Raw genomic sequence first — 22,588 nt, 5'->3', positions numbered from 1 at the left:
AGAACACCATCCCCACAGTGAAGCATGGTGGTGGCAGCATCATGCTGTGGGGGATGTTTTTAATCGGCAGGGACTGAGAAACTGGTCAGAATTGAAGGAATGATGGGTGGCGCTAAATACAGGGAAATTCTTGCGGGAAACCTGTTTCAGTCTTCCAGAGATTTGAGACTGGGACGGAGGTTCACCTTCCAGCAGGACAATGACCCTAAGCCTACTGCTAAAGCAACACTTGAGTGGTTTAAGGGGAAACATTTAAATGTCTTGGAATGGCCTAGTCAAAGCCCAGACCTCAATCCAATTGAGAATCTGTGGTATGACTTAAAGATTGCTGTACACCAGCAGAACCCATCCAACTTGAAGGAGCTGGAGCAGTTTTGAGTTGAAGAATGGGCAAAAATCCCAGCGGCTAGATGTGCCATGCTTATAGAGACATACCCCAAGAGACTTGCAGCTGTAATTGCTTCAAAAGGTGGCTCTACAAAGTATTGACTTTGGAGTGGTGAATAGTTATGCACGCTCAAGTTTTCAGTTTTTTGTCTTATTTCTTGTTTGTTTCACAATAAAACAATGAAACACCATTGATCAAGTGCTTTGAAGTACACTGCTCAGCGATTTCAACGCATGCATCTCAGCTCAGGAATCAAACTTAACAGCACTAGGATTTACACATCCTTTGCAAGCCAACATAATGTGACTTTTAGGCCTGATGTGTTTGGTAAACTATGAGCTTCAGGGCACTGTATCAGGGTAAAAAAAATGTGTCACTGGGCTACACACAATACCCCATAATGTCAAAGTGTAATTAAGGTTTTTTGAAATTTTTACAAATTAATAAATAATTAAAAGCTGAAATGTCTAAGTCAATAAGTATTCAGGAGTAAACATTTGCTTAACAAGTCACATAATAAGTTGTATATACTCATTCTGTATGCAATAATAGTGTTTCACATGATTTTTGAATGACTACCTTATTTCTGTACTCCACACGTATGTGTGGAGTACAGAGATAAGGATGGATCAACAATGTTGATAAGGATGGATCAACAATGTTGTGGTCCCGTGCGGCTCAGTTGGTTGGGCATGGCACTTGCAACGCCAGGGTTTAATTTCCCCCGGGGACCAGTACGAATGAAAATGTATGTACTCACTACCGTACGTCGCTCTGGATATGAGTCTGCTAAATGACTAAAATGTAAAATTCCACAATACTAACCTAAATGACAGAGTGAAAAGAAAGAAGTCTGTACAGAATAAAAACATTCCAAAACATGCATCCTGTTTTTCTAGAAGGCACTAAAGTAATACTACAAAAAAAATGGCAAAAGAATTAACTTTTTGTCCTGAATACAAAGTGTTCTGTTTGGGGCAAATCCAATAAAACACATTACCGAGTACCACTCTCCATATTTTCAAGCATAGTGGTGGCTGCATCATGTTATGGTTTTTCAGGATAAAAAAGAAACGGAATGGAGCTAATCACAGGCAAAATCCTAGAGGAAAACCTGGTTCAGTCTGCTTTCCACCAGACACTGGGAGATGAATTCACCTTTCAGCAGGACAATAACCAAAACCACTAGGCCAAATCTACACTGGAGTTGCTTACCAAGAAGGCAGTCAATGTTCCTGAGTGGCCGAGTTACAGTTTTGACTTAAATCTACTTGAAAGTGTACGGCAAAACCTGAAATGTGTTGCCTAGCAATGATCAACAACCAATTTGACAGAGCTTGAAGGATTTTGAAAAATATAATAAGCAAATGGGGGCGGCAGGGTAGCCTAGTGGTTAGAGCGTTGGACTAGTAAATGAAAGGTTGCAAGTTCAAATCCCTGTGCTGACAAGGTACAAATATGTTGTTCTGCCCCTAAACAAGGCAGTTAACCCACTGTTCCTAGGCTGTCAATGAAAATAAGAATTTGATCTTAACTGACTTGCCTAGTTAAATAAAGATAAAATAAAAATGTTGTGCAATCCAGGTGTGGAAAGCTCTTAGAGACTTACCCAGAAAGAATCACAGCTGTAATCACTACCAAAGGTGCTTCTGCAAAGTATTGACTCAGGGGTTTGAATACTTATGTAAATTAGATATTTCTGTATTTCATTTTCAATACATTTGTAAATATTTATAAAAACATGTTTTCACTTTGTCATTATAGGGCATTGTGTGTAGATGAGTGAGGGGAAAAAAATGATTTAACCCATTTTGAATTCAGGCTGCAACACAACAAAATGTGGAATAAGTCAAAGGGTATGAATACTTTCTGAAAACACTGTATGTATAGTGTTGGGGAAGCTACTTCATGATAAATGATATCTACATTTGAAATGCCATAGACTACTGATTGCAAGAACAGTTCACTCTAGAGTCAGACGTTAGCAGAATGTGTAATTTAGACTATTAACCACAAAAACTATGTTTTAGGTGATAATTAGGCAGGTCTAATGCCCCAAAAAAATTACATTCTTGCCCACTTTTAGCAAAAAGCGCTATAGTACATACTGCCAGTATTGAGCTACTCTGCTACATGGCAAAAAAGTAGTTAACTACTGAAAACACTACCAAGATTTTGTATTTAAATGTATTTAAATTACTAGCTGAACTACATATATTCACCTCGGATATCTCTTGGTGAAGGCCACAGGACTGAAAATAAATGCATGTAACCACCATAAGGCTAAAACCCTTCAGCAGGGCTATTCAATTCAATGCCTGCATCTTCTCTCCCTTCATTCACTGTGGCTCTGTTTGCTCCAGTCAACATCCAGTATTCAGAGTCAACAACACTCACACACACCACACTCCAGCTCTTAACTAAGCGTTGTATGTAGGCCCCTGATAGATCTGTTACAGCCGATACCACACACACATACACAAACACATGGCTGACATAAAACACACATCTGATTACATTTCCCCCTATGTGTTGACAGAACGAACAGTGTTAGTTCTATCAGCTAAAGGCCAATTAACGATGAGTGCTTTGAAATGTATGCTCTTACTAGCATCTGTTACTAACTTATCAAACATAGGGCACAGTATAGGGAATAGGGTGCCATTTGGGATGAATCCAGTGACATACATCAAGGCCCATCCAGTAGACATACAGTAATATATACAGCATCTCCAAGCATGCAGCTATACTGTTTAGTCTAGATCTCTTTCCAATAATCCAGTGATCTCAGCCCTCATGAGAAACAGAGCCAACGACTGTGGTCGCCAAAGTAAAAAGTTTAATCGCATGCTCTGCTTTAGGCAGTACGTACAGTAATATAAACCACGTTCTGGTTTAATTTACACTGTTAACAAAGCAACTAACTACAGTGTTTGATTTCTGTCTTTGGTGGAATATAATAGAATAGAAATGATCATTCTGTTACAATAAAGTATTTATAAATATCTATTCTAAAGAGAGAATTCAATACTGTACATTTAGTTGTTTTGTTACGAGTGGAAATTCAAACCAGAATGTGGCTTATATTATAGTTATAACTCTGTATCTTCCATAGTATTATTATGTTACGGAGACTATTGATTGACCTTTTCAGTGTGTATGACATCCTGCAGTTTGCTGTTTGTTCTCTGCTGTTTTGTATAACTACCACACTATAAAGCCCAAGGCATGTTTAACTCAAATACTTATAGTAAGTTGAACTCAAAGTCAATGAACAGTAATTATTACTTAAAATGTTTATATGGTACTGACTCAAAACTAAATGAGAAGTCCCATCAAGTACATTTTTTAAGTCAGGATAACAACATTTATTTTTATCCAGCATGCTCTACTGTAGGTTCATTTTTTTGGGAATAGTTTTTAATATCTGTGTTTTTGCAAGTACATTGAGTGATTGATTGAATAATCCTATGCTACACAAAGATAAATAACATACATTTTTCTAAACAGAGCCACTCGTTTTGTTGGATTTTTTGCACCCGTTACTGAAATGGTTGTTCTAGTTTTAATGGCTTAGCTAGTCTCCTCACACTGTCCCTGTCTCTGGCATTATGAAGATAAATTGCAGGTCAATAAAAATTCCAACTGTTGGATATCCTAACTCTGGCTGGTTTCCAATTGGAATTACATGGTTTCAATTATGTTTCTAGAGACAATATCTCTCTCATAATCACTAAATGCCTAGGTTTACCTCCTCTGTACTCACATCCCACCATACCTTTGTCTGTACATTATACCTTGAAGCTATTTTATCGGCCCCAGAAACCTGCTCCTTTTTCTCTCTATTCTGGACGTCACAGACGACCAATTCTTATCGCTTTTAGCCGTACCCTCATACTTATTCTTCTCTGCTCCTCTGGGGATGTAGAGGTGAATCCAGGCCCTGCAGTGCCTGGCTCCACTCCTACTCCCCAGGCGCTCTCTTTTGATGACTTCTGTAACCGTAATAACCTTGATTTCATGCATGTTAACATTAGAAGCCTCCTCCCTAAGTTTGTTTTATTCACTGCTTTAGCACACTCTGCCAACCCGGATGTCCTAGCTGTGTCTGAATCTTGGCTTAGGAAGTCCACCAAAAACTCTGAAATCTTCATCCCTAACTACAACGTTTTCAGACAAGATAGAACGACCAAAGGGGGCGGTGTTGCAATCTACTGCAGAGATAGCCTGCAGAGTTCTGTCCTGCTATCCAGGTCTGTACACAAACAATTTGAACTTCTACTTTTAAAAATCCACCTCTCCAAAAACAAGTCTCTCACCGTTGCCGCCTGCTATAGACCCCCCTCGGCCCCTAGCTGTGCTCTGGACACCATATGTGAACTGATTGCCCCCCATCTATCTTCAGAACTCGTGCTACTAGGTGACCTACACTGGGACATGCTTAACACCCCAGCCATCCTACAATCCAAGCTTGATGCCCTCAATCTCACACAAATTATTAATGAACCCACCAGGTACAACCCCAAAGCCGCAAACACTGGCACCCTCATAGATATCATCCTAACCAACGTGCCCTCTAAATACACCTCTGCTGTTTTCAACCAAGATCTCAGCGATCACTGCCTCATTGCCTGCACCCGTAATGGGTCAGCGATCAAACGACCTCCACTCATCACTGTCAAACGCTCCCTGAAACATTTCAACGAGCAAGCCTTTCTAATCGACCTGGCCCTGGTATCCTGGAAGGCTATTGACCTCATCCCGTCAGTAGAGGATGCCTGGTTATTTTTTTTAAATGCCTTCCTCACCATCTTAAATAAGCATGCCCCTTTCAAGAAATTTAGAACCAGGAACAGATATAGCCCTTGGTCCTCCCCAGACCTGACTGCCCTTAACCAACACAAAAATATCCTGTGGCGTTCTGCATTAGCATCGAACTGCCCCCGCGATATGCAACTTTTCAGGGAAGTTAGAAACCAATACACACAGGCAGTTAGAAACGCCAAGGCTAGCTTTTTCAAACAGAAATTTGCTTCCTGCAACTCAAACTCTAAAAAGTTCTGGGACATTGTAAAGTCCATGGAGAATAAGAACACCTCCTCCCAACTGCCCACTGCACTGAGGATAGGAAACTCTGTCACCACCGATAAGCCCACTATAATTGAGAATTTCAATAAGCATTTTTCTACGGCTGGCCATGCTTTCCACTTAACTACCCCTACTGCATTCAACAGCACTGCACCCCCCACAGCTACTCGCCCAAGCCTCTCCCATTTCTCCTTCTCCCAAATCCATTCAGCTGATGTTCTGAAAGAGCTGCAAAATCTGGACCCCTACAAATCAGCTGGGCTTGACAATCTGGACCCTTTCTTTCTAAAATTATCTGCCAAAATTATTGCAACCCCTATTACTAGCCTGTTCAATCTCTCTTTCGTGTCGTCTGAGATTCCCATAGATTGGAAAGCAGCTGCTGTAATCCCCCTCTTCAAAGGAGGTGACACTCTTGACCCAAATTGCTACAGACCTATATCCATCCTACCCTGCCTTTCTAAGGTCTTCGAAAGCCAAGTCAACAAACAGATTACCGACCATTTCGAATCCCACCGCACCCTCTCCGCTATGCAATCTGGTTTCCGAGCTGGTCATGGGTGCACCTCAGCCACGCTCAAGGTCCTAAACGACATCGTAACCGCCATCGATAAGAAACAATACTGTGCTGCCGTATTCATTGACCTGGCCAAAGCTTTTGACTCTGTTAATCACCACATCCTCATCGGCAGACTCAGTAGCCTTGGTTTCTCAAACGATTGCGTCACCTGGTTCACCAACTACTTCTCTGACAGAGTTCAGTGTGTCAAATCGGAGGGCCTGCTGTCCGGACCTCTGGCAGTCTCTATGGGGGTACCACAGGGTTCAATTCTTGGGCCAACTCTTTTCTCTGTATACATCAATGATGTCGCTCTTGCTGCTGGTGAATCTCTGATCCACCTCTACGCAGACGACACCATTCTGTATACTTCTGGCCCTTCTTTGGACACTGTGTTAACAACCCTCCAGACGAGCTTCAATGCCATTCAACTCTCCTTCCGTGGTCTCCAACTGCTCCTAAACACAAGTAAAACTAAATGCATGCTCTTCAACCGATCGCTGCCTGCACCTGCCCGCCTGTCCAGCATCACTTCTCTGGACGGTTCTAACTTAGAATTTGTGGACAACCACAAATACCTAGGTGTCTGGTTAGACTGTAAACTCTCCTTCCAGACTCACATCAATCATCTCCAATCCAAAGTTAAATCTAGAATTGGCTTCCTATTTCGCAACAAAGCATCCTTCACTCATGCTGCCAAACATACCCTCGTAAAACTGACCATCCTACCGATCCTCGACTTCGGCGATGTCATTTACAAAATAGCCTCCAATAGCCTACTCAACAAGCTGGATGCAGTCTATCACAGTGCCATCCGTTTTGTCACCAAAGCCCCATATACTACCCACCACTGCGACCTGTACGCTCTCGTTGGCTGGCCTTCGCTTCATAATCGTCGCCAAACACATTGGCTCCAGGTCATCTACAAGACCCTGCTAGGAAAAGTCCCCCCTTATCTCCGCTCACTGGTCACCATAGCAGCACCCACCTGTAGCACGCGCTCCAGCAGGTATATCTCTCTGGTCACCCCTAAAGCCAACTCCTCCTTTGGTCGTCTCTCCTTCCAGTTCTCTGCTGCCAATGACTGGAACGAACTACAAAAATCTCTGAAACTGGAAACACTTATCTCCCTCACTAGCTTTAAGCACCAGCTATCAGAGCAGCTCCCAGATCACTGCACCTGTACATAGCCCATCTATAATTTAGCCCAAACTACTACCTCTTCCCCTACTGTATTTATTTATTTTATTTATTTTGCTCCTTTGCACCATATTATTTATATTTGAACTTTGAACTTTCTTCAAACTACAAATCTACCATTCCAGTGTTTTACTTGCTATACTTTATTTACTTTGCCACCATGGCCTTTTTTGCCTTTACCTCCCTTATCTCATATAATTTGCTCACATTGTATATAGTCTTATTTTTTTCTACTGCATCATTGATTGTATGTTGTTTTACTCCATGTGTAACTCTGTGTTTTTGTATGTTGTGGAACTGCTTTGCTTTATCTTGGCCAGGTCGCAATTGTAAATGAGAACTTGTTCTCAACTTGCCTACCTGGTTAAATAAAGGTGAAATAAAAATAAATAAATAAAAAACATGTTCCTTTGCAAGCCAGCATAATATGACTTGCAGGTACAATTGTGGAATTCTGGTGAATTTCCCAGGTTTTCCATAAATACCTGATGGAAGATTAAAATCTGGGAATTTTGGTTAAAGTTACTGGAATTCTGCAACCCGACTTGCATGCTTAATGTGGCCTATGAACCAGAAATGTTATGGCACTGTACTAGAGTAAAGCTAGGCCTCAACAAGGCCTTACGAGTTATGTATTGTCATAAAGAGTTCAACGATAATTTTCACCTTGGATGAAGGCCACAGAACCATATCTCTGTCACTAACAAATACAGTCATGGGTAGTAACTCTACAATTCACTTGAAAAGGCAAGGCATACTGGGAAATTATATTGGAGCTGTGGCTTGGTGGGAGCGTTACATTTTTGTTGATACAACTCAAATTTGGACACCCTATAGGGTCACAGTGACTCTATCGGTTTGAGTAAAGAATACAAAATCACTTTAAGTAACTGTACTCAGATATATTAAGTACAACGGGTTTCCTCAAAAGTATTGAGTAATGACAGCCATTGTGGTTTACAGTTTGACAGGATGCTGCTTCCACTGTAGAATACAAATCTTCTATTAGATCATGTAAAAACATATATCATTTTTGTTGGTTCTTACCATGGGAAAAGACTAATGTCCTTTGAGCTTGGCTATTTGACTTAGATGTGTTTTTTTCTACTTCTAAATGAAACATTCTTGAAAGTTTTCCTGATTTCAAACTCACTCGGTTCCCACCTTATCAGATCTAAACACTTACACTAACAAAGTGCCCAAAATACCAGAGAATGGGAGAACTACTCAACTCAACACAAAGCCGACCCTTTAAAGCTTTCACCCCTAATTTACGCACTGATATTCAAACACTTACGTTAAAAGGGTCAACTAGGCCCTCTTACCGACCTAATGATTTCTGAGTCTAATTTTGGAATGATGAGACGGTATAAATTACAATCCAATCGGACTTAAAAGCACTTTGACCGTTATACAATTCATTTTAGCAGGATCTGAGATAGTGGATCAGTGAAAGCAGCTATAGCAGAGAAGGGCTATAGTAAGAGGTTTATAGGAGAGGTCAAGGGTGAATGTCACAATTGGCTTTTAGACATATTACTGTGGTCCATCTACATCAGGGGTCCTGTCAACACGAGCCTCCCTAACAGGTCAGAGCATATAATACCAGGTGACACATCTTCAAGTAACTTGTCATGATAACTTTATAGTGCTGTTGTCTAATGATATCACTAGCTACATGCCTTTCACACAGCTTCATTTACCAAGGAAGAGAAGAGGTGTTAGGCAAGATTTTGAAACACAATGTACTGTATGTGCATTAATAATAGCAATGGAGACTTACAAGGTAACCCTTTCTTCATGCTCTATGCTTGCATGGAGTGAACATTAGTTCATTAGGCAAGTATTTTCTACTACCTAATTAAGTGTGGCTCTTGTTTTGTGTTAAGTGTGTATGTGGTAAAACGCTTCATTAATATCCACGGACGCTCAGTGGTTTAAGTAAAACCAGGCAGTCATTAAAGTGTCCCTAGGGAACTAGCCCTATAAAAAGCACATAAGCAATAACATCTGAAAAATATGTGTATGCGACCAATAACATTTGATTTGATTTAAAACTATGGAGGGATGGATAGCATTACTCTAGAACAAAAATAGATCCACACACTATTCTATGCTCCCAAGTGCTCTGTTATTAGAACGATGATTCAACCCTAACTGAGAAAGCATTACTCACCATGACAAGGACTGAAATAGCTAATCTGTGCTGTGATGTAGTAGATATTTATTCATTTTCTTTCTCTCTGTGATAAGGTCTCCAGAATGGGGGTACCGATGGAGAACAATGATGGAATATATATTCAGAGGGTCAGTGGTGTATAGTACTTAAGTAATACAACTTTAAAGTACTACTTAAGTTGTTTTTTGTGGTATCTGTACTTTGCTTTACCATTTATATTTTTGCCAACTTTTACTTCACTACATTCCTAAAGATTCCTAAAGAAAATAATGTACATTTTACTCCATACATTTTCCCTGACACCCAAAAGTACTCGTTACATTTTGACAGGAAAATGGTCCAATTGACGCACGAGAGAACATCCCTGGTCATCCCTACTGCCTCTGATCTGGCGGACCCACTAAACACAAATGTAAATTATGTGTTGGAGTGTGCCCCTGGCTATCCGTCAATAAAAAAAGAAAGAAAATTGTGCTGTCTGGTTTGCCTTACCCAATTGGATTAATAAATATTGTAAGACTCCAACCATCTGCATCTGGGTCTCGCCTTGTGTCATGATAATGACTGGTACAGTATATGCTCAAAGTGACATAAGCATAAAATATCTGACTAAATACAATCATCCTATTTAAAATAAATACTGAATTACCCTCTGTCTGTCTCTGTCTGTGTCTGTGTCTCTCTGTCTGTCTCTCTGTCTCTCTCTGACACCAGCAGTGTGATGTTTTGGGACATCTGTGCTCCGAGGGTGGCGACCCAGACCATGGCCGACCAGAGGAAGGAAGAGGAGAAACCCCTGGAGAATCATCACAGAGTTCCCAACACCTTCAAACACCTCGACCTGGAAACCACTATTCAGGGTACAGCATAACATACTGTAGCATTACTGGTTTCTAACAAACCCTGTTGTTTAGTGGCAACACTCCTGGCACATATAATGTGAACCCAGAGACCAGGGTTCAATCCCCATGTTAACCATTCTTACCTTCTCATTTACCTTCCCCTCCACTTCTAATCTGTCTGAGTTACAAATACAGTAGAACATAATGAAAGATAGTAGTGTTTCACTCTTTTTTCAAATATATATGAAATAAGCCTGATTTAGTAATGTACTGTGTGTTTGACAGTTCTCTAAAGGTATTAGATAGATGTCAAAGCTATTCTCTCTGTTATGTCAGGTTTCCCTGCCTGAGATCAAAACCGACGCAGAGTACAACCCTTTGAAATTCAACCTGCGAGACAACACCTGTGACAACCATACAGGTAGAAATGCAGGTGAGCATCTCTCTTCCCTCTGTTTATTTCTCTTGCTGTTAGTCTTCTTTTCCTCTTCTCATGTCCACCCTTTTTTCTATCACCTTGAAGCAACATAGGTGAGCAGAACACGGAACTGTGAAGCCAAGAAGCCCCCCAAAAATCTGTCTTTAAATCAGGAATCTTAGGAGAAAGATATAAAAGATATAACAGATACGAGACTGGTTACTCTTTGTAATGGACCGTGCAGGGCACACACTATTTTGGGATTGTGTTTTCCAGTGTGTGTGAGTGTGTGTCTGTACATTGCGTATGACCTGCTTGTGTATGATGTGTGTGAGTGTGCACTGTCTCAGATTCTACTTTGGATCAGGGAGCGCCGTGATCAGTGGGGCATGGCCGCCCACACCGTCTCGGCTATCTCTTATCTGGTTTCACACTGTTTTTAACGATCCGTCACAGAACCAAACAAGGCTCTGATAGTGAAGGGGCAATAGCTTTGTTGACTGTCAGCTGTTTGCAATATGCTGCCAAGCCCCTGGGGCCAAAAGATGTTCCTTTGTCTTGGGTGATACATCAACAAGAAAACCAGCTTTGATGAAGGTTATGGAATTAATACACTTTAAGTTACTGAGCCCAAGGTCAGTTTACCTTGTGTTATTCCTTTGAATGACTTTCCTTTATCTGTCCAGCCCTTATATTTAGCCTCACAACACAGTGTTTTACCATTATATTTTCAGGACATCCAGGGCTACAAGTAGAACACAAACAATTTGACATAAACAGTTGCCTTCATGAGTTTTATTGACAAATGTCAGGTTGTCAATAAAACAAATAAGGTCTGCCAAAGCAAAAACCTGAGTAAAATGAATTTATATGAATACTGTACGTTCAGACATTGTTTGCTCAGTGGGAAATTAATTAAGAAAAGACAGAAAGAAATTAAGAAAAGACAGAAATGCCAAAGGTGGAGGTGTGGCTGTTTATATTCAGATCCACATTCCTGTAAAGCTTAGAGAGGATCTCATGTTAAATACTGTTGAATTAATATGGCTACAGGTTCATCTGCCTCACCTAAAGCCCATTCTGGTGGGAAGCTGCTACAGACCACCAAGTGCTAACAGTCAGTATCTGGATAACATGTGTGAAATACTTGACAATGTATGTGATATCAATGGAGAGGTATATTTTCTGGGTGATTGAAATATTGACCGGCTTTCATCAGGCTGCCCACTCAAGAAAAAGCTTCAAACTGTAACTAGTGCCTGCAACCTGGTTGTAAGGGGGTGCGTAACTGGTGGCAGGGAAGTCAGACGCAGGAGAGCAGAACTAGGTAATAGCCGGAGCAGTTCAATCGAAAAAAAACAACGGCATAAAGAATAACAAACATGGGTACAAAACCCGTCGCGCACCAGTAAGCATGTGCACAAGCACTTACAACAAACAATTCCACACAAAGACATGGGGGGGAACAGAGGGTTAAATTCACAACACTTAATGAGGGAAATAAGAACCAAGACAAAACAAATGGAAAATGAAAAGTGGATCGACGATGGCTAGAAGACCGGTGACGCCGACCACAGAACGCCGCCCGAACAAGGAGAGGAACCGACTTCGGTGGAAGTTGTGACACTGGTTCAGGTTATCAATCAACCTACCAGGGTAATTACAAACAGCACAGGAATGAAATCATCGACATGTATTGATCACATCTTTACTAATGCTGCAGAAATTTGTTTGAAAGCAGTATCCAAATCCATCGGACGTAGTGATCACAATATAGTAGCCATATACAGGAAAACCAAAGTTCCAAAGGCTGGGCCTAATATAGTGTATAAGACATCATATAAGAACTTTTGTAGAAATTCCTAAATTGTTGAGGTAAAGAATATTTGTTGGTCCGTGGTGTGTAATGAGGAGCAACCAGACGCTGCACTTGACACATTTATAAAATTGCTTATCCCAGTTACTAATAAGCATGCACCCATTAAGAAAATGACTGTAAAAACTGAAATCCCTGTGTATTGATGAGGAATTAAAAAATGGTATGGTTGAGAGGGATGAGGCAAAAGAAATGGAAAATAAAATACAATTGTATTTGTCACATGCGCAGAATACAACAGGTGTAGACCTTACAGTGAAATGCATACTTACAAGCCCTTAACCAACAATGCAGTTTTAACAAAAATACCAACAACAAAACATCTGAAATAAAAGTAACAAATAATTAAGAGCAGCAGTAAAATAACAATAGTGAGGCTATATACAAGGGGTACTGGTACAGAATCAATATGCTGCAAATTGAGAAATCCTGTGACTAAACTGAATAAAAAGAAGAAGAAACTACAATAAGAAACAAAGATAAATTACATAAAGAATGACAGTAAAAAGTTTTGGAGCACCTTAACCTTTTCACACATGAGTTTCAAATATCTCTAACGGTCACCCCAGCGTGAGTTATTTTATGCATGTGATATCAGAATGAACTCACTGTTCCAAAATGTGATTGTTATGCAACAGAACCGTTAACACTCGCTGCCTGCTAAATATCTATAGGCTATGTTTCAACTTGTCAATTTAAAATGATTTTTGAACAAGTTGTATTTTCAAACAACAGTTTGAATTGCGGTGTGTTCCGCTTCCTCATTAATTCACATAGAAGTAGCCAATTTCAGTGTCCCTTTTCAAGGAGAGCCCTTCCCCATTTTTTCTGCACATCACGTATGCAGACATTTGCGCAGTCTTGCAGGAACTGGCACATTTTCTGGCTGGCGCTAGCATTGTTGTTTTCCTTACAAATAATAACTTTGGACATGTGTGCGTTCCTATCAAAGTAAGTGCCTTATTTTCTGTATATCGTGTTGTCGTTTCTATTGTACCATACAGTAAGTATGTATGTATGGATCATAATGTATTTACAGTTTTATTCACATGTTTTCAAGTACCGGTGACAAATAATGCATTCCGATTATTGCATAGATTGCAATGGACACCTATGATTTGTGTAAAATATTTTTGGGGTATTTTGTTGTACTGATTATAATGAGCTAATGCTAAGCTATTTTCCAGCTATATGTGGCACCATGTTTGTTGGCATTATACAATGCATTCTGTGTGTCACGTAAATGTCTGTCAGACCAAAGATGTTATAATGAGGTGCAGGAATGGTTCACTTATTTTTCGAGTAAACCTCCAGAAGTGAATGAAGGGAAGCGAATGATTGTAGACGACACACCCCCTTCAACATGCATACTGCAAACAGACCAAACTCATCTTGTCTCCTCTTATTGTCTTTGGTTGACACGAAAAAACAAACATGGCAGTGCGCACAAACTACCCATCGTCATATTACTTTTGATTTCTAGAAATTGTTTTACTCAATTATTTCGATCAATGTTGAGCTCACCTGTGACGTGATGAATTAAAAAAATTAAAAAATAGTAATTGCTATTAGCTAATTCATATTGTGGTTTCTGTCAGCCGAGAGTTCTCTAAATATGACCGCTTGTGTTATGTCAATCTTTCCTTAGTTGGCGCTAGGACTAATGTAGCCTACATTTTTCGGTTTAGATGATTGTGTATACTGTTGCTACTTCTGTGAATGTCTGAACATTGCATCCAAAAATAAATTGGTCACATTTAGGACATACTTTGTAAGGACTGTGTTTGTGCAAAATGTTTGTGTGAAAAAAACAGTGTGGCTAGCTCAAATGCTGACTGTTGCGTCGATTGAAACTGGGCATTTTAAATAAGCATTCTAATCACACCGGTATGAACGTTCGCTGCAGGGACCACTGTAGAATGGTCGCACCTGTTTGTTGGTATGTGTGAAAAGGTTGAGGCAAACTCTGCTCCATCATTAATTGAATCAGATGGCTCATTCATCACAAAACCCACTGATATTGCCAACTACTTTAATACTTTTTTTCATTGGCAAGATTAGCAAACTTAGACATGACATACCAGCAACAGACGCTGACATTACACATCCAAGTGTATCTGACCAAATTATGAAAGACAAGCATTGTAATTTTTAACTCCATAAAGTATTTATTTTATTTTATTTAACCAAGTAAGTTGACTGAGAACACATTCTCATTTACAGAAAAGACCTGGGGAATAGTTACATGGGAGAGGAGGGGGGATGAATGAGCCAATTGTAAGCTGGGGATGATAAGGTGGCCATCAAATCCAATCAAACTTTATTTAACACATGCGCCGAATACAACAAGTGTAGACTTTACCGTAAAATGCGTATGTACAAGTCCTTATCCAACAGTGCAGTTCAAGAAGAAGAAAATATTTACCAAGTAGGCTAAAATAAAAAGTTAGAATAAAAAGTAACAGCATAAGAATAGCAATATGAGACTATATACAGGGGGCACTGGGACCGAGTCAGTGTGCAGGGGTACAGGCTAGTTGAGGTAATCGGTACATGTAGGTGGGGGAGAAGTGACTATGCATAGGTAACAAACAAACAGTGAGTAGCAGCAGTGTAAAAAAGGGGGAATTGTCTGGTGGCGATTTTTATGAATTGTTTAGCAGTCTTATGGCTTGGGGGTAGAATCCTTTTGGTCCTAGAAGGGTAGGAGCCTTTTGGTCCTAGACTTGGCGCCGCTTGCCGTGCGGTAGCAGATAAAACAGTCTATTACTTGGGTGACTGGAGTCTCTGACAATTTTATGGGCTTTCCTCTGACACCGCCTATTATATAGGTCCTGGACGGCAGGAAGCTTGACCCCAGTGATGTACTGGGCCATTCGCACTACCCTCTGTAGCGCCTTACAGTCAGATGCCGAGCAGTTGCCATACCAGGCGGTGATGCAACCGGTCAGGATGCTCTCGATGGTGCAGCTGTAGAACCTTTTCAGGATCTGGGGACCCATGCCAAATCTTTTCAGTCTCCTGAGGGGGAATAGGTTTTGTCGTGGTGTTTTCACGACTGTCTTGGTGTGTTTGGACCATGGTAGTTCGTTGGTGATGTGGACACCAAGGAACTTGAAACTCTCGACCTGCTCCACTACAGCCCGTCAATGTTAATGGGGGCCACAATCAGCTCCTTTGTCTTGCTCACATTGAGGGAGAGGTTGTTGTCCTGGCACCACACTGACAGTTCTTTGACCTCCTCCCTATAGGCCGTCTCATCACTGTCGGTTATCAGGCCTACCACTGTTGTGTCGTCAGCAAACTTAATGATGGTGTTGGAGTCGTGTTTGGCCACGCAGTCATGGGTGAACAAGGAATATAGGAGAGAACTAAGTACACACCCCTGTGGGTCCCCAGTGTTAAGGATCAGCGTGGCAGATGTGTTGTTGCCTAATCTTACCACCTGGGTCGGCCCGATCCAGTTGCAGAGGGAGGTGTTTCATCCCAGAGTCCTTAGCTTAGTGATGAGCTTTGTGGGCACTATGGTATTGAATGCTGAGCTGTAGTCAATGAACAGCATTCTCACATAGGTGTTCCTTTTGTCCAGGTGAGAAAGGGCAGTGTGGAGTGCGATTGAGATTGCGTCATCTGTGGATCTGTTGGGGCGGTATGCAAATTGGATTGGGTCTAGGGTGTCCGGGAGGATGCTGTTGATGTGAGCCATGACTAGCCTTTCAAAGCACTTCATGGCTACCGACGTGAGAGCCACGGGGCGGTAATCATTTAGGCAGGTTACCTTCGCTTCCTTGGGCACAGGAACTATGGTGGTCTGCTTAAAAGGCATTTAGCTCGTCTGGTAGGCTCGCGTCACTGAGCAGCTCGCTTCTGGGTTTCGAGCATCAGAACTGGTGTAGTAGGATTCAATCTTAATCCTGTATTGACACTTTGCTTGTTTGATGGTTCTTCTGAGGGCATAGCGGGATTTCTTATAAGCGTCCGGATTAGTCTCCCGCTCCTTGAAAGCAGCAGCTCTAGCCTTTGGTTGGTAGCAACCTTATTATATTAAACCTACAATGCAATGCTCTCTCTGGGCTGGCTGGTGAGCTAACTAGCAAACATAGCTATACACAATAATACAAAAGTCAATATCAGCATGTGAAGTAGCTAGTCAGCTGTGAAATCACCTAAACAAACTGCACTATCAATTTAGGAGTCTACAATCTCACCATGTTCAACCTGCAGATCGATGTGCCTCACAGAGTGGAGTCTGACATTGGCAACGGCCATGTAACGGCACCACGCAATGCACTCTGGACTGAAGAGGCAGACAAATAGGAGAAATGTGGTGGACCCTGTTAAATTATACATTTCTCCAGGTAGGAATATCGCAAAAATATGATCAATGGCTCATTCGAGAAGAGACAGTATTGAAATCTGACATGTATGATAGACGTTTTCGCAATCTCAAAGTCATATTCCTATTAACTTCCAGTGTAGTGAGAGCAGCTTTATCTCAATACTACATTATATCAGAACATTGTTTGCCTGCTTGAACAGAAATAGCTCAGATACACATGAAAACATGAAATGGCACCGGGAATCGATAGAACAGAACATCGCTCAGAAATGCACAAAAACAATACAACATTCAAAATGGGTGAATCTTTCCATTAACATTAACACCTTACTTTAGCTGTAAAAACACAGTAACTTGTTGTAGATTTATTGTATTTTTTACAGCAACTAGACAAAAACCTCCAGGAGACCATGACATAACGTTCTAAGAACATCCTAAAAATGTTATTGGGGACGTCCCAGGAACAAATCAGGAACTATTTCACATTAGATCATGTTTTCACATGTGCTCAAATGTTGTCTCGTGTAGTTTCATGGTATCACATGTTAACATTTTGCATCCCCATGTGTCACATTTATTTCACATTCGTTTCACGAGATCATGTTTTCACATGTGCTCACATGTTGTCACATTAACTTCACATGAAATCACATGTGAAATTCATGTTTTTTTCTGTAAGGGTTCTCTGTGGAGTCTCAAACAATACCTACAGTATCTCCTATTACTGTATCTTCCTAATCATACTGTAGTTTGTTTAAGCACAGGTGAGGTCAGTCAAGAAATAAAACAAGCCATAGACTGTCTTGGGAATAGATGGCTGCTATACAACAATAGTCTCACTACTAAAGTATTGAGCCATTCAGCAATTTATAGCCAATTACAGGAGATTGGTTCCCTCATCTCGTTTTGGCAGGGCACAGTAATGTGATTACTTAATAATAAATTGTGTCTCGTGTCACTATAGCTTCAGGGTCGACAGAGGTTATTTGTTTGTACATTAATGGAAATATGCTCCCTATACAGCACGTTGCTCTCAGCATGTTTAAATTATTAGTTAATAAAGATGACAATCTGCTTCACACTGTACGTCTTGCAAAAATATTTTCTCGACCCAAAGTCAGATGTGCTTAGCTACTCCAATTGTGCAAAGTCAAGCAGAGTGTGAGAGAAGCAGGAATCTGTTCTCTCTCACGACTAATTCATTGTTGGGTATTTCATTCTCAGTGGCAGCGAGCTGGAGAGATATACAGTGTGTAATATTGACATCCACCTAATAGTCTATCAGAGGGAGATTGATTGCTTTGGACTGAAGCAAAGCAGTGGTTTTCAGACCAAGGAAAGCAGTCCTTTCCAAACTAACTGGTTTCACATAGCCACCAGATACATTATCTGATGCTTGCGTGGGAAACTTTGAGAACTGTGCAAACTGAAAGGCAGGCAAATGGCTGTGATTTCAACAAAGGTCACTGGATAACATACATAGATTTCACCTTTTGTACCCGCAAAAAAGATCTTGCCAGTTTTTTAAACAACCTGTCTAGAGAGCATAGTTGTTGTTGAGCAACCTTTGCTGTTTGAGGTTTGTTATATTCCCCTGTAAATCACTCGTTCTCATTAAACAGTACTTAGTCTGTAACCATTTCAAATCAAATCAAAGTAGATTTTTTTCACCTACACAGATTAGCAGATGTTAAAGCATGTGCAGAGAAATGTTAGTGTTTCTAGCTCCAGCAGTGCAGTAAATGTCTACATTTCTTGTTTCTTCTTCTTTTTTGTTGTTGTGTATTACTATTGTACTGTTCAACTGCACTGCTGGAGCTAGGAACACAAGCATTTAAAATAGTAAGAAAAAAAAGAAGAAACATTTGACAGTGCATGTCAGAGCAAAAACCAAGCCATGAGGTCGAAGGAATTGTCCATTGTGTTGAGGCAAAGATCTGGGGAAGGGTACCATAAAAAATTCTGCAGCATTGAAGGTCCCCAAGAACACAGTGGCCTCCATCATTCTTAAATGGAAGATGTTTGGAACCACCAAGACTCTTCCTATAGCTGGCCTCCAAACTGAGCAATTGGGGGAGAAGGGCCTTGGTCAGAGAGGTAACCAAGAAACCAATGGTCACTCTGACAGAGCTCCAGAGGTTCTCTGTGGAGATGGGAGAATCTTCCAGAAGGACAACCATCTCTGCAGCACTCCACCAATCAGGCTTTTATGGTAGAGTGGAGAGATGGAAGCCTCTTGTCAGTAAAAGTCACATGACAGCTCGCTTGGACATTGCCAGAAGGCACCTAAAGACTCTCAGACCATGAGAAACAAGATTCTCTGCTCTGATGTAACCAAGATTGAACTCTTTGGCCTGAATGCAAAGCGTCACGTCTGGAGGAAATATGGCACCATCCCTACAGTGAAGCATGGTGGTGGCAGCATCATGCTGTAGGGATGTTTATCAGCGGCAGGGACTGGGAGACTAGTCAGGATCAACGGACAGATGAAAGGAGCAAAGTATAGAGAGATCCTTGATGAAAACCTGCTCCAGAGCGCTCAGGACCTCAAACTGGGGCGAAGGTTCACCTTCCAACAGGACAACGACCCTAAGCACACAGCCAAGACAACTCAGGAGTGGCTTTGGGACAAGTCTCTGAATGTTCTTGAGTGGCCCAGCCAGAGCACAGACTTCAACCCGATCGAACATCTCTGGAGAGACCTGAAAATAGCTGTGCAGTAACGCTCCCCATCCAACCTGACAGAGTTTGAGAGGATCTGCAGAGAAGAACGGGAGAAACACACTAAATACAGGTGTGCCAAGCTTTTAGTGTCATACACTAGAAAACTCGATGCTGCAACTGCTGCTTCAACAAAGTACTGACTAAAGGATCTGAATGCTTTTGTAAATTAGATTTTTCAGTTGAATTTTTTTTATACATTTGCAAAAATGTCTAAAAAACTGTTTTTTCTTTGTCATTATTGTGTATTGTGTGTAGATTGATGAGGGGAAAAAACGATTTAATCCATTTTAGAATAGGGCTGTAACGTAGCAAAATGTGGAAAAAGTCAAGGGCAGTGGACTGTATAAGTAGGAAAAAGGTATGTACAGTTGTAGCTATATAGGATTAGCTATTTCGAGAATACAGTATGTACATATAAAGTGAGTAATCAATAAGCTTAATTTCTCAGAAATAAAATACAATTTCAACAGAATAATGTTGCAGGAATGCTCATCTTATCTGTATCTAACTACAGAAACTATTTCAGAACAATAACCATTATGTAAACATTATTAACGCGACCAGTGTTAAATGACTCTGTGTACCTATGGCAACAGTCAGTCTCTAAGGCGCAGGGTAGCGTATCGGGTGATAGCCGGCTAGTGACAGTTTCTAAGGTTCAAGGCCAGCTAGTGATGGCTGTTTAACCAGGCAAGTGCCCGTGATACAAGTCAGTATTCGGCGTCCCTCCATGTCTGATGACGACGGGAGATTACGTGGAAACCGGCCACTAGGGGCAACAGTGATTGCTGTTACCTTCAAGTAGGTTTCGGTTTTGCTAGGGTGTTGTGGATGGCCGTAAAATGCTTGCAAGTTCAAGATTTTGTTTTAGGCCTGTCTCAAACCTTAACCCTTACCTTAGCCATTGAAAGTTAATGCCTAACCTTAAGAATTTAGAGTTAATGTCTAAACGTTACCCTAACCTTAAAAACTTGGAGTTAATGCTTAAACAAATCATAAACGCTTTGAGATTTGACGTTTGGAACAACTTCGAAATGTGATTTTTGAGAAACATGGATGAACGTCTAATTCTGACATGAGACTGTGAAATCTGGATGAGTTTAACAGCCTGATGGCCTAGAGATAGAACCTAAACTCATATGAAGGAACACAATTTAAATCATCCCCCAAATTGTACCTTAATGTATCTTTGCCACCCCAAAATGGAATGTCCGCTAATCTTAACCATATACCATTGTAGAGAAATAAGGGAAGATGACAGTGATTATGATTGAAACCTGCGTTTATCCTTTTTGTTCAGAAATTATACCGTATTTGGCTCAGAGATGATGTTCATTTATTCTCTTTCCTCTCAAATAGACAGAACGAAATGACTGTTATGGCATAAATGAATGTCAAGATGATCGAAGACTAGCTTAGGGCTAGAGAATATATTTATTTTCAATTCAAACAAATCTCTCTCATCCACCCATTGTTTTGCGCTCAGTTGGAGACACAACCACACAAATTAAATTCCGACTAGACCAAATACTTTTACGACTAGGCTACATAGACGCCAACCTCAAGAATGTAAAAACAAACACAGTAATTACTGTTTTCAGAAATGTGTTTAGATTTTCTTTCGTCTGTCCCTGATAAGATTGAAATTCAAAATGCTCTTTATTAAAAATAACTCTCTCACTTTCTCACTCACACCACACACTGAATTTGTACTTGCTAGTCCTGGCCTGTTGCTAAGGAGTATGTGGACTGGGATGTGGATATGAAACTAGAGTTAAGGTTAGGGTTGAACCGGGATGTGGGACATGAAGCTATGGTTTGGGCCAAGATTAGGCCTCTTGAAATTCAACCATAGCACTGTTGCGGTGTGAGAAAGAACAGTCTCTTGATGAAAGTATGTCCATGGCAACACTGTGGCATTATGTGACCTCCTGCTGTCCTCCTACCAGAACAGCACAGCGGTCTCCATCTGACTCTGCTTTCATCCGCTCCTATTTGCCTTCCTGTCATGTGAGGTTTCACGCTGCCGCTTTAGTGTTCACATCCACTTCAAGCAGGGGTGTGTGTGCGTGCATGTGTAAAAATAAACGTGTTAAGTGAGTGTATGTTCGTGTGTGAAGATAAACGCGTGTTTGTGTGTCTGGACGTGCAAGTGTTTGCGTTACGTGTGTGGGCTCTTGAAAACATTCTTTAGCCCCTGCAGCTGGGCCTAAGAGCTGAGATGAGCATGTGTGAAATGTGTGGAGTTCGCAGAGAGATTTAGACCTCCCTGTGCAACCCCCAACCCTCTACCCCCCACCCCCTCCCTACCCCTTCCCTGGACCCCCACACCCCCACTAAGAGCAGCTAGCAGCGAGGGCCAGGCCAGCACAATGTCCCAGCCAATGGCTTAATTTGACAGATCAGATTTACAGGCCTCCTGCCCAGCACCTGCTTGCGTTGTTTCCCAGGATTTGGAGGAGAAACCTCAAGAGGCGGCCAGCGGTGATAAAATAGGAATGCAACCCAGGCCAGGCAAGGAAAGCATCCCCCCGTAGTTTCTTCAGATGTCTCGCAGTTACAGATCTCTTATTTTTATGTTTGGGAAATCTCTGTGGCTTAGATGCTTAGATGAAGAAATCAACTGAGGAAAATCTGACAACATGAATACGCTCCTTCTCTGGAGGGGGGGGGGGAATTCTGGCGAGTTCAAAGGGTTTATGAGAGTTGTTGTTTACTGTTCTGTGAGGGCTACAGGGTGACCATCTTGATAGCAGCTACAGCATACTTTCTGTGTTTGACTGTAGGTTTAACAATGTAGTTTGACAATGCATACTTTCTAAAACTACAACCACCAACCCGTGTATGCTTGTATGTCATGCCTTAGTCAAGTATCCCCTCATGAGCTTCTCAAACTATAACTTATGAAACAGTGTCATAACTGCATTCATGCGGATTATAACTGTGTTACAACCACAGATATATGTATGTTGGAT

Source organism: Salmo trutta, chromosome 4 (assembly GCF_901001165.1).
Source record: "Salmo trutta chromosome 4, fSalTru1.1, whole genome shotgun sequence".
Classification (NCBI taxonomy): Eukaryota; Metazoa; Chordata; class Actinopteri; order Salmoniformes; family Salmonidae; genus Salmo; species Salmo trutta.
This window is presented reverse-complemented; position numbering follows the sequence as displayed.